Source organism: Solanum verrucosum, unplaced genomic scaffold (genome assembly GCF_900185275.1).
Source record: "Solanum verrucosum unplaced genomic scaffold, falcon-dt-bn FXZP01000051.1, whole genome shotgun sequence".
Lineage (NCBI taxonomy): Eukaryota > Viridiplantae > Streptophyta > Magnoliopsida > Solanales > Solanaceae > Solanum > Solanum verrucosum.
Window position 1 is genome coordinate 1,322,769 of NW_026020110.1, and position 11,592 is coordinate 1,334,360.

The window sequence follows — 11,592 nt, forward strand, 5'->3', positions numbered from 1 at the left end:
GCTAGTAAATCTGGTTATTCCTTTATTCTAGCGATATTCAAGATACTATAATATTGCTATCACAATACAAATTATAGATACTATAATATTGACAGATAAAAAGGTTAACTAACATATCAAATATTGAAATCTTCTACATGCCTTTAAAAATCTATATATAGCTAATATCAAAATTTTATTTGCTCTTACCCCATTTTTCTCTAAGCTTCATGCATCTTCAATAAAATGGCTCGACATTATAACTTTTCTTTCATCTTATTACTTGCAGTTATCTACTTTATGCATATGACCATATGATAACTACTATAATGGCACGTCGTCTTCTTCAGTCCCCTAGTTTCTCAACTCCCGCTACTCTTAGGTTTTCAACGCCCGCTACCCCAAGTTTCTCAATGCCCGCAACCCCAAGTTTCTCAACTCCCACTACCCCCAGTTTCTCAACGCCTTCTACCCCAAGTTTCTCCAATTCCCCCGGCCTTTCAAAGCCAGAGACCCCTAATTTCTCAAAATCTGAAACACCTAGTTTCTCAAAGCTTGAGAATCCTAGTTTCTCAAAGCTTGAGACACCTAGTTTCTCAAAGCTTGAAACACCTAGTTTCTCAAAGCCTGAGACACCTAGTTACTCAAAGTCCGAAACTCCTAGTTTTTCAAAACCCGAGACCCCCAGTTTTTCAATGCTCACTACCCCCAGTTTCTCAACGTCAACTACCCCAAGTTTCTCTAATTCCCCTAGTCAAGCCTGAGACCCCTAGTTTTTCAAAACCTGAAACACCTACTTTCTCAAAACCTGAAACACCTGGTTTCTCCAAGCCTGAAACTCCTAGTTTAAATAAGCCTGAGACACCTAGTTTCACAAAGCCCGAGACACCTAGTTTCTCAAAACCTGAGACCCCTACTGTTTCAAATCCCGAGACCACTAGTTTCTCAAAGCCTGAAACTCTTAGTTTCTCAAAGCCTGAGACACCTAGTTTCACAAAGCCTGAGACACCTAGTTTCTCAAAACCTGAGACCCCTACTTTTTCAAAGCCCAAGACCCCTAGTTTCTCAAAACCTGAGATTCCTAGTTTCTCAAAGCCCAATACTCCTAGTTTCTCAAAGCTTGATACCCCTAGTTCTCCAAAGCTCGAGACTCCTACTTTTTCAAAGTCTGAGACTCTTACTTTCTCAAAGCCCGAGACTCCAAGTTTCTCTATGCTTGAGAACCTTGGTTCACCAAAGCCCGAGACTCCTACCTTCTCAAATCCTAAGACCCCTACTTTTCAAATCCCGAGGCCCCTAGTTTCTCAAAACCTGAGACTCCTAGTTTCTCAATGCCCGATACTCCTACTTTCTCAAAGCCCGATATCCCTAGTTCTCCAAAGCTCGAGACTCCTACTTTTTCAAAGCGCGAGACTCTTGAAAAAGCCCGAGATTCCAAGTTTCTCTAAGCTTGAGAACCTGGTTCACCAAAGCTCGACACTCCTACCTTCTCAAATCCTAAGACCCCTAGTTTTTCAAAGCCCGAGACTCCTACATTCTCAAAGCCTGAGACTAGTACTTCCCCAAATCCCGAGACCCCTACATTTTCAAAGCTGGAGACTCCTACTTTCTCAAAGCTTGAGATCCTAAGTTTCTCAAAGCCCGAGACCCCTAGTTCTCCAAAACTGAGATTCCTAATTTTTCAAAGCCTAAGACTCCTAGTTCCCCGAAGCCAGAGATCCCTAATTCTCCAAAGCTCGAGACCCCTAGTTTTTCAAAACCCAAGACTCCTACTTTTCAAAACCTAAGACCTAAGACTCCTAGTTCTCCAAAGCCGGAGACCCCTACTTTCTCAAAGCCGGATACTCCTACTTTCTTAAAGCCCGAAATTCCTAGTTCCCCAAAGCCTGAGACCCCTACTTTCACCAAGATTGAGACTCCTACTTTCTCAAAACCCGAGACCCCTAGTTTATTAAAGTCCAAGACCTCAAATTTCCCAAATTCCGAGAGCCTAAGTTCTTCAAAGCCTGATACTCCTAGTTTCTCGAAACCCAAGATCCCTACTTTCTCAAAGTCCGAGACCCCAAGTTCCTCAAAGTTTGAGACCCCAAGTTTTCCGAAGTCCAAGACCTCAAATTTCCCAAATTCCGAGAGCCCAAGTTCTTCAAAGCCTGATACTCCTAGTTTCTCGAAACCCAAGACCCCTACTTTCTCAAAGTCCGAGACCCCAAGTTCCTCAAAGTTTGAGACCCCAAGTTTTCCGAATCCTGATACTCCTAGTTCCTCAAAGCCTGAGACTCCTAGTTTTTCAAGGCCCGAGACACCAAGTTCCCCAAAGCCCGAGATGCCAAGTTTATTGAAGCCTGAGACTCTTAGTTTCTCGAAGCCCGAGATTCTGAGTTCCCCAAAGCATGAGACACCAAGTTCCTCAAAGCCTGAGACTTCTACTTTCCCAAAGCCCAAGACTCCAAGTTCCCCAAACCTCGAGACCCCAAATTCCCAAAGCCCGAGACTCCTAGTTCCCCTAAGACCGAGACCCCAAGTTCTCCAAAGCTTGAGACTCCTACTTTCTCAAAGCCCGAAACGCCAAGTTCGTCAAAGCCAGAGACTCCAAGTTCTCCAAAGTTAGACACTCCTAGTTTCTCAAAGACTAAGATCCCAAGCTCCCCAAAGCTTGAAACTCATAGTTTCTTAAAGCCCAAGACTCCAAGTTTCCCAAAGCCTGAGACGCCAAGTTCCCCAAAGTTTGAGACCCCAAGTTCTCCAAAGCCCGAGACTCCTACTTTCTCAAAGCTGGAGACCCCAAGTTCTCCAAAATCTAAGATGCCAAGTTCCCCAAAGCCTGAGACCCCAAGTTTGCCAAAGCCCAAGATTCCAAGTTACTCAAACCCTGAGAGCGCAAATTCTCCAAAGCCCGAGACCCCAAGTTTCCTAAAGCCTGAAACTCCAAGTTCCCCAAAGTCAAAGACCCCAAGTTCTCCAAAGCCCTAGATTCCTAATTTCTCAAAGCCAGAAATACCTAATTTCTCAAAACCCGAGACCTCTAATTTTTCAAAGCCAGAGATTCCAGCAGCCCGGAAGCCCGAGATTCCTAGTGTCTCTAAGCCTGAAATGCCATGTTTGCCAAAGCGTGAGCTACCAACTACCCCAAAATATAAGATCCCAACTTTTACAAAGCCCGAACTACCGGTTGTTTCAAATCCTGAGATTCCCAGTGTGATAATGACATAAATTTCTAAACTTTCTAAACTAACATTGTCAACTTCTTCGTGAGTAAATATGGTGTTATTTATGTGTCATAACTTGTGCTAGCAAGCAAACAAATGGATTAGATCGCATACGAATGAGTTGAAAATGGTTTAAATGCAAATGGATAAAATATTCGACTTGTCGATATTTTATGGGTTAAATGATGGATAATATGAATATCCACATATTATCTACTCATAAATTGTACAAAACTGAAATTTGCTATCAAATAAAGTAAAACACTTTCTTTTGCTTCAATTTTTTCTTTTGATACTTAGATTGCTTTACACTCTATTTGATTTTTTTCCCCATCATATCTAGGAGCTGCAATTTCTAACTTTTGGTGCCATGTTTTTGGATGTTAAAATTCGGGAGGGGGGGGGGGGTCAAAAATGATCTCAAACATAGGTAACCAACCCAATTCGTCCAAAACTTTATGGATTGGACTCAAAATATTTTGAATTGGGTTCAATCTCAATCCGTTCAAGCCTTAATCCATTTTAAAAGAATCTTGAATGGAGCCCAATTTAATCTCCAATTTCAATATGTTTTATAACTCGTTATATGCATGAATGTATTGAATGTTCCTATATTGAAGATATGAATTACTATCTATTTTATATCTTATATATATATATATATATATATATATATATATATATATATATATATATATATATATATCATCACGAGGAGTGAAATTCTCACAAAACATTTCCTAAGGTTAAGCTTTAAATATATTCCTTTACCTCACTTGAATCCCATCGCATTTTCATTATTCACTTCTATATACACTACAACACTTCCACTATTGAGAGAAAGCAACGTCCCAAAGAAAACTTTAGTATGCAATAAAAGTTGTCGACTAATTGTCCTTACGTTGATCACATATTTTGGGGGTCCTTATTTATTGTAAAATCATTTCTTATAATTATTATTGCATTAAATGTTGTGGTCTTTATTTCTCTACAGAAAATGGTTATATTTTCACTTATACTCTTAGAAAAAGGTTATATTTATCCTTAGTCATACATTTTTGATATATTTGCCCTTGCCATTCAACTTTGAGCACATATTTACCCTTAGGGGTCGTTTGGTGTGAAGGATAACTTAAAATAGTCATGAGATTAAATTATAGTGTCACTTAATTTGTTGTTTGATTGGCAAGTCCGGGATAACTTATCCTGGGATTAATAATTAATACCGGGATAAGTTATCCCTTCCCATGGGTGGTATAGTAATCCCGGGATAACTTATCCCGGGATAAACTGACTAAATGACAAAAATGTCCCTTTAAACACTTTTTATACATTTCTTTTCACATCCATGAAGGGTATTTTTGTAAACTTATATGTTGTTCTTAAGATTTATTATTTTGAATACACAAATCAAACACTCAATAAAAAATAATCTTAGCATAACTTATCCCATCATAACTAATCCCATCATAACTTATCCCATCATAATTAATTCCATCATAACTTGAATTCAAACCAAACGACTCCTTAGAAAGTTAAGTATCATGTCACCACTTTTATTATCCTATGTGGCGCATACATGGCTCCTACAAGGATATATTTTCAATATAATTAAAAATTTACTTCCTATTTAATATTTTAGTTGACCCACTTAAATAAAATTCGATCCACCCAATTTGAAAACTTGTTAACCCTAACTCCAATATCTATCCTCTTGCATCACTTTACCCATCAAAAACATATAGAAAGATCATCCATAGAAAAAGAACTTAGATACAAAGAAAAGAGAGACATTCATGTTTTATTAATCATAATTGATAGTTTATTTTATTAAAGCTGGTGCAAAGCATTATAAAGTTGGCCGTACAGACAGACTTGGCCGCAAGAGCACGGTAGCAGCCATATGTGAAAGAGCCAAAAGTCTTTGTGGTAAAAAAGCTACAGAAGCATATTTTCCTCTCCATCTAGGCTTGTAAAATAAACTATCAGTTATGATTAATAAAACATGAATTTCTCTCTTTTATTTGCATTTAAGTTCTCTTTCTATATATGTCTTTTTAGGGATGTTTTTGATGGGTAAAGTGATGCGAGAGAATATATTCTAAAGTCAGGGTTAACCACTTTTCAAATTGGATGGATTATATTTTCTTTAAGTGGGTTGGATAAAATATTAAATAGGAAGTAAAATTTTAATTATATTATCCATGTAGGAGTCATGTCATCACCACGTAGGATAATAAAAGTGGTGCCATGATATTTAACTGCCCTTGCCTTTTTTTTAGAGTACAAGGACAAATATGACAATTTTTTATTTTTTTTCTAATGACAAGCAGAGTTATTCATATGATAAGCATCATTTACCTCTAACCTTAAGATTGGGGGTTTTAATCATCACAAGAACAAAGAAGTAGGAACTCCTACGGAGAGGCTCAAATATAATTTTAAATTTTTTAGACAACATGGATTGCATGTCTCACTAGTATAAATCAACTCATTTATTTGTTCATTTTATTTTAGCCTATTAAAAGTTAATTATCTCATAAAAATTCTTTTCGAAAAGAGATTTTTTTTCTTCTTTTGATATGTTACCTATTATAAAAAGATCAAACAAAAAAAGGGTAAAACTTATTAAAAATGAAAGGGCAAGATTATAACCCGCTTTTTAGTTCATTTCAATTCAATTCATTTCAGTTTAAATAATTTTTAAACAAATTATTTATTAACTCAATCAATTTTAATTCGTTGAAATTCAAATTTAACCCGTCCATATGAACGATCAAATGGTCACAGTCCCACCCTTGAACTTTCTTCTTCTTTTTTTCTTTTTGGAAAAATTGTACCAAAGTCTTCTATGATTTGACTGTATTTTCTCATAATCTATTTGTCCCTATTTACTTGTCATTTTTGACTTGACACACCTATTAAGAAAATAATAATTAAAATAGTGAGTTTATAATTTTACTCTTATTAAATAATAAAATTCCAAAATTAATTTACTCATTAAAGAGGTTATATTTTTTTCAAAAACATTAGCTCTCTAAATAAATTGAGGGAAAATCAATAAAAAAATATTATTTTTTCTTGATTTGTCAAAAATGACAAGTAAAAAAGGACAAATAAAAAGTTAAAATTGAACAAGTAAAAAGGAACAGAGGGAGTACATAATAATAATTAATTTAAATAAACATTCTAAAATTTCAGTGGTATTATTAAATCTGAAAAGTAAGTTGCATTGGAATCTTAGTAACGTAGTTGGTTGGCTACCTGAACTTCCACCTTGTTGGTGAGGGTTTGATTACCCACATTGTATTCTCCTACCCCAATTAAAATTTATATATAAAAAAGAAATAAATTACAACTGTTAAAGATGTGATACAAATAAATCGAGGAGTATTAAGGGAAAAAGGTCTGAAATATATCCAAACTTTGACCGAAATTTTTAAACAATCCCAAACTTTGGGCAGGACCTTTTACCCCTGCACTATTTAATATTGTATTTTAAAGGTATATATGTGTCCACGTGGACATCATAAATGTTTTCTTTTCTCTTATTAAATACGGAAAAGGGTCAAAATTACCCCTAAATTATGCGAAATAGATCACTTATATCATCCGTTACATTTTGAGATCAAAAATACTTTCGCCGTTATCCCAAGAGACCACAAATACCCTCAAGAATTAACATCTCAAATCTTTATTGACGTGGCAAGCCACGAGGGATTGATCCCTCCACCTAAGCTGCCAACTAGGATTTTCACTAACCCATTCTTGTAGTAGCTGCGGGTTATCCTGGGGTTCCAAAAAAAGAAGAATGGGTAGTGGAAATCCTAGTTGGCAACCTAGGTGATGGAATTAGTCATGAATGGCTTGCCATGTCATTAAAATTTTGGAATGTTAACGCTTGAGGGGTTTTGTAGTCTCTTGGGATAACGGCGGGAGTATTTTTGATTCCAAAATGTAATGGAGGGTATAAGTGATCTAATTCGCATAGTTCTGGGGCAATTTTAACACTTTTCCGTTTATTTAATAAACACATGATTCCAAAATGTAAGAACAAAAGGTGAATTTATCATCTAAAAACCAAGCTACAATAAATAAGAACTCCATCATGTTGCATACTTTTTCAAATTTGTGCTGAAAACAGAAATATGAATTTTAGCATAACATATGGAATACTTAACGTTTGACAAAGTGTCATATGCCCATGGAAGAGGTTAAACTCTAAAGCTTATTAGGTAACTACATTTTAATTAAGGTAAAAGGGACGGATTTACCCCTGAACTTTAATAAATGGTACGAATATGCCCTTCGTTATACTTTGCATCCACATAAGCCCCTGCCGTCCAATTATAGGTACACATATACCCCTCTCACTAACGGACCCCTAATTTCTTACACGTGTCTTAACCCTATTAAACTACCCGTTTGACCTTTTTTTTAACCCATAACCCAACTTTCCCCCCCATAACCCAATACCCACCCAATTTCCTCTAAAAGGAATCCTAATTAAAACACCCAAATTAACACACACCAAAATCCGTCCCTTTTCCCTAGTCGGAGGTCCCCGCTAGTCGTCGCCCGTATCCAACTATCCGCTGCGATTCCAGTTTGTCTTCGTCGATTTCACCTTGTATTCGTCGAATCTATCGTGTGTTGGTCATAATTTTGTAGTCAATTTTTCATCTATCTATTTTCTCCCTCAAATCAGACCTAAAACCATGTCTGAAAGTTCTTGTGATTCAATTAGTAACTCCATGATAATGACTTGTTTTTGTGGTGAATTGGTTCGTTGTTTCACTTCAAGGACTCCATTGAACCCCAGAAGAAGATTTTATAGATGTTCTAAACCTAAGGTACATTTTTTGCTAAATGTAAATTAATATGATTTGTGCTTGTATTTTGGTGATTATGAGTTCTTCCTTTGTTATTTTTATTAGATTGAAAATTGTGGATTTTGGAGGTGGGAAGACAGTTCTTCAGAAAATTCTTTTATTGAAGTTAATTTATTGAAGTCTAAATTGGAAGTTGCTATGTTGAAAATGGAGAATTTGAGAGAGTCGTTGAATGCGGTGAAGATTGAAAGAGACAATTTGAAGAAAAATTTGGATAATTTAGAGAGTTTAAACTACTTCGAGGTGAATAAATCAAGAATTTGGATGCTAAAGTGTCGAAGTTGAAGATGTTGTGTATATTGTCATTTACTGTGTTTATGGTATTTGTTGTTGCAATTTTCAAGTGATTAACTGGTAGCATGAGGAATATATGTTGTTGAATTGTAGTTTCAAGGGTTAGTTATTTCAAGTATTTGTAGTTTCAAGTGTTAGTTATTTCAAGTATTTGTAGTTTCAAATGTTAGTTATTTCAACTGTTCCTATGTATTAGTGAATCTTATGTTTGAATGTTGGTCATTATTTAGTGTAGCTATTGCTTCAAACGTAGCTTTGAACATTATTTTGTGTCTTTTAGCTTAAAGTTTGTAGTATTTATTTGTGTTATATTAGTCCTTATGTTGAAGATGGATAAACTTTCTGGTATTGCCATTATGTTTTCCTTCAATTTAGAGAATCTGAAAATGAAATGAAAGCTTGTCTTACCATTGTTTATGAAACGTGTTTTCAGGTGTTATTAAACTTGCACAAAGACACTATTAAACTGTCAACATGAAAGTCACTAACTAACTTTTTTTTTAAGAGAACAAAAGTTCCATTACTTATCAGACAACATTAGAAACTCGGTTTAACATCATCCATGAAGTCTTAAATTTAAAAATCGTGCTTTGCTTACTGTGACTGCTTGGTGATTCTTCAACTCACAACACCAACTCTGTGACTGCCATTAGCTCTAATAAATCTAGGACTTGGAAAGCCATTCAACATGGATGTCAATATTGCCAAATTGGACTTCTTTGGAAACCTGCGAACAACACACACATTAATTTTTGAAATGCCTCTTGGATTCGACCAAATACCCCTCTTAAATCATCATCATCTTATCACAACAGTCAATAAATTTACCTCTGAGTAAATCATCATCTACTTATCAGTTCAATATAGAACCAAAAGGAAAAGAAATTTACCACAACAGTCGACCATTGACAGAGAAAATGGTCTCAAAAAATGTATACCACAACAAAATACTATTGTACATCAACATAAACAACATATACAAGACACTATATATAACATTCACTTGGTCATATATAAGCAAAACGACAGTTAGTTTTAGCTGATACACTCAGCCTATACAAACAGTAGAAGTAAAACAAAGTACCAAAACTACAACTTTAACCTTAAGGCACCAGCCTACACAAAATATACCAAAAAAATAAGTTTAGCCTTAACATCATTTAAGGCACCAGCCTATACAAAACATAGCAAAAAACAAGTTTAGCCTTAACATCAATAAAGGCACCAACATATACAAAACAGTACCAACACAATAGCATCATCCCCTTCTTGGCCTCAACTTTTGTAGCTGGTTTGTAGTAACTGCACTCTGTCCATTCCAAGTTAAGCCAGTTGGTCCTATGGGAAGATTTGTAGGTTCACTAACACCAAATTTGTCACCTTTGAAGCCAATTACTCTACTTCCAATTGGTTCTTGTGGATTCTGTCTCTTTCTCAATCTTGTTAGAAAAGCTTCTTCTGAGATTGTTCTTGGCCTTAGCCTAGGGTCTTCATCATCATCCTCAGCAACTGAAAAATAGCTGCTAGAAGAAGCATATTCAAACTGACTTTCTTGTGTTGGTTGTAGGGCTATGCAGTTGATGTCTTCCTCAGAAGCTTCATATTCATCAACTAAACCTCTCCTAAGCTGCCTTTTTTTCCCCTGCCAGATTCTTTTCCTTGCTTAGCAGGTTGCTTCCCATGCTTCTTAGTAGGTTGTTTCCCCTGCTTTGCCTTATTAATCATAATAGAAGATATACAATTAAATAGTAAAATAGAATAATTATTTGATGAAATTAAAGATTAAATGAAAATTACCTTTTCACATCCTCTTGCATTATGATTTTGTTCTCCGCAATTACTACATGTCATCACTTTTCCTTTCTTGTTTGCTTCCATACTCCTTGCCTCTTAACAACTTCATCCTTTTCTCTTTCCCTCATAAGCTTAGGTTTACCAACAAGCTTGAACAATTTTGGTGGTTCAATGGCATGCAAAGAATCACATTTCCAGAATGGTTCTCCCCTAACAGGTTGTAACTTGTGTTTGTAAACTGCCAATGCTGCCTCTTCACTATAATACCAATGAATTTCTTTCTTTGGTATCATTTTCTTGTGCTCCATGGCCTTAACTGTCTGCTACCCTCACCTATGGTCAGACCTACAGACCGTGCATCGAATGACGATCCGTGCTGGTCAACCGTCAATCGGGACTGAAGCTGGGCTTTAGGGGCATCGATCCACGGACACGAATCACGGTCCGTGATCTGACCTACAGAGTGGGTCAACACTTGGCTGAATTTCTGGGGGAGTTTGCTGACACAAGCCACGGACATGCAGGATGGACCGTGGGTCCTCCTACGATCCGTGGATAGTGCCCGTAAATGTCACTTGTAATACCAGAAATCTGCAATCTGATCTATTTTCGATACGGGGTGTTACACCAACTTCATTTCCTTGAAGCAAATATACATCCTAAGAAATTTTCTCTTACCATTAGATAGTGCCTCTACAGACAAATCTATCACAATGTCAGACCCTGTATTACAACTTCTCAATTCAGTAGCATAACCCTCTAATTTGTTGTAAGAGTCTACAAAGCTACCTTCTAAACTCTCTAGTACCTCCTTTTTGACTCTCTTGCACTTTGCTTCACTTACATTTATCTCAAAAACTCTATGTAAATCAGCCTTCATTTCTTTGACCTTGTACTTGGGGTCAGTTTGCAATTTGTCCTTAAAATACAAGGCTATTGTTGAGTAATCTACTAAAGAGTTATCATATGCTGTTCCACACTCTATATGATCAACAAGTGTTTTGACACTAACTTCAGTAGTGGTCAAATCCCCAGAAATAAGAAGTAAAATGGATAGCCATCAGCAACACATGTATACCTCAATCTTTTTTTATCACTCTTCACCACAACTAGTTCTACCTTCTTAACTAGAGCATAAAGTTTACAAATCTGTTTTGCTTCAGCTATGTCCTTGAAAGCCATACCTTTAACAATCTCCTTATAATCTTGCAAACTATCAGTTATATTCCTCTTTTTTTTAGTAACAAAATTGTCTAATTCATCTGTAGCATAATCTGAACAACTAAACACCATTCCATTATTATTGTCATCTTCACTTTCACTACAGTTTGTGCCTTCATTAACAATTGGTGAAAGTAGAAATGACCCATCATGCATGACAATATCAGTTACATTAACAGACAATTCACAATCTTCAGTAGCAAACA

General features: G+C 36.1%; 1 pseudogene; it reads left to right on the plus strand.

Moving 5' to 3' along the window:
* Positions 1–225: 225 nt before the first annotated feature.
* On the plus strand, positions 226–3,189 carry LOC125825353 (proline-rich extensin-like protein EPR1; annotated as a pseudogene).
* Positions 3,190–11,592: the final 8,403 nt, after the last annotated feature.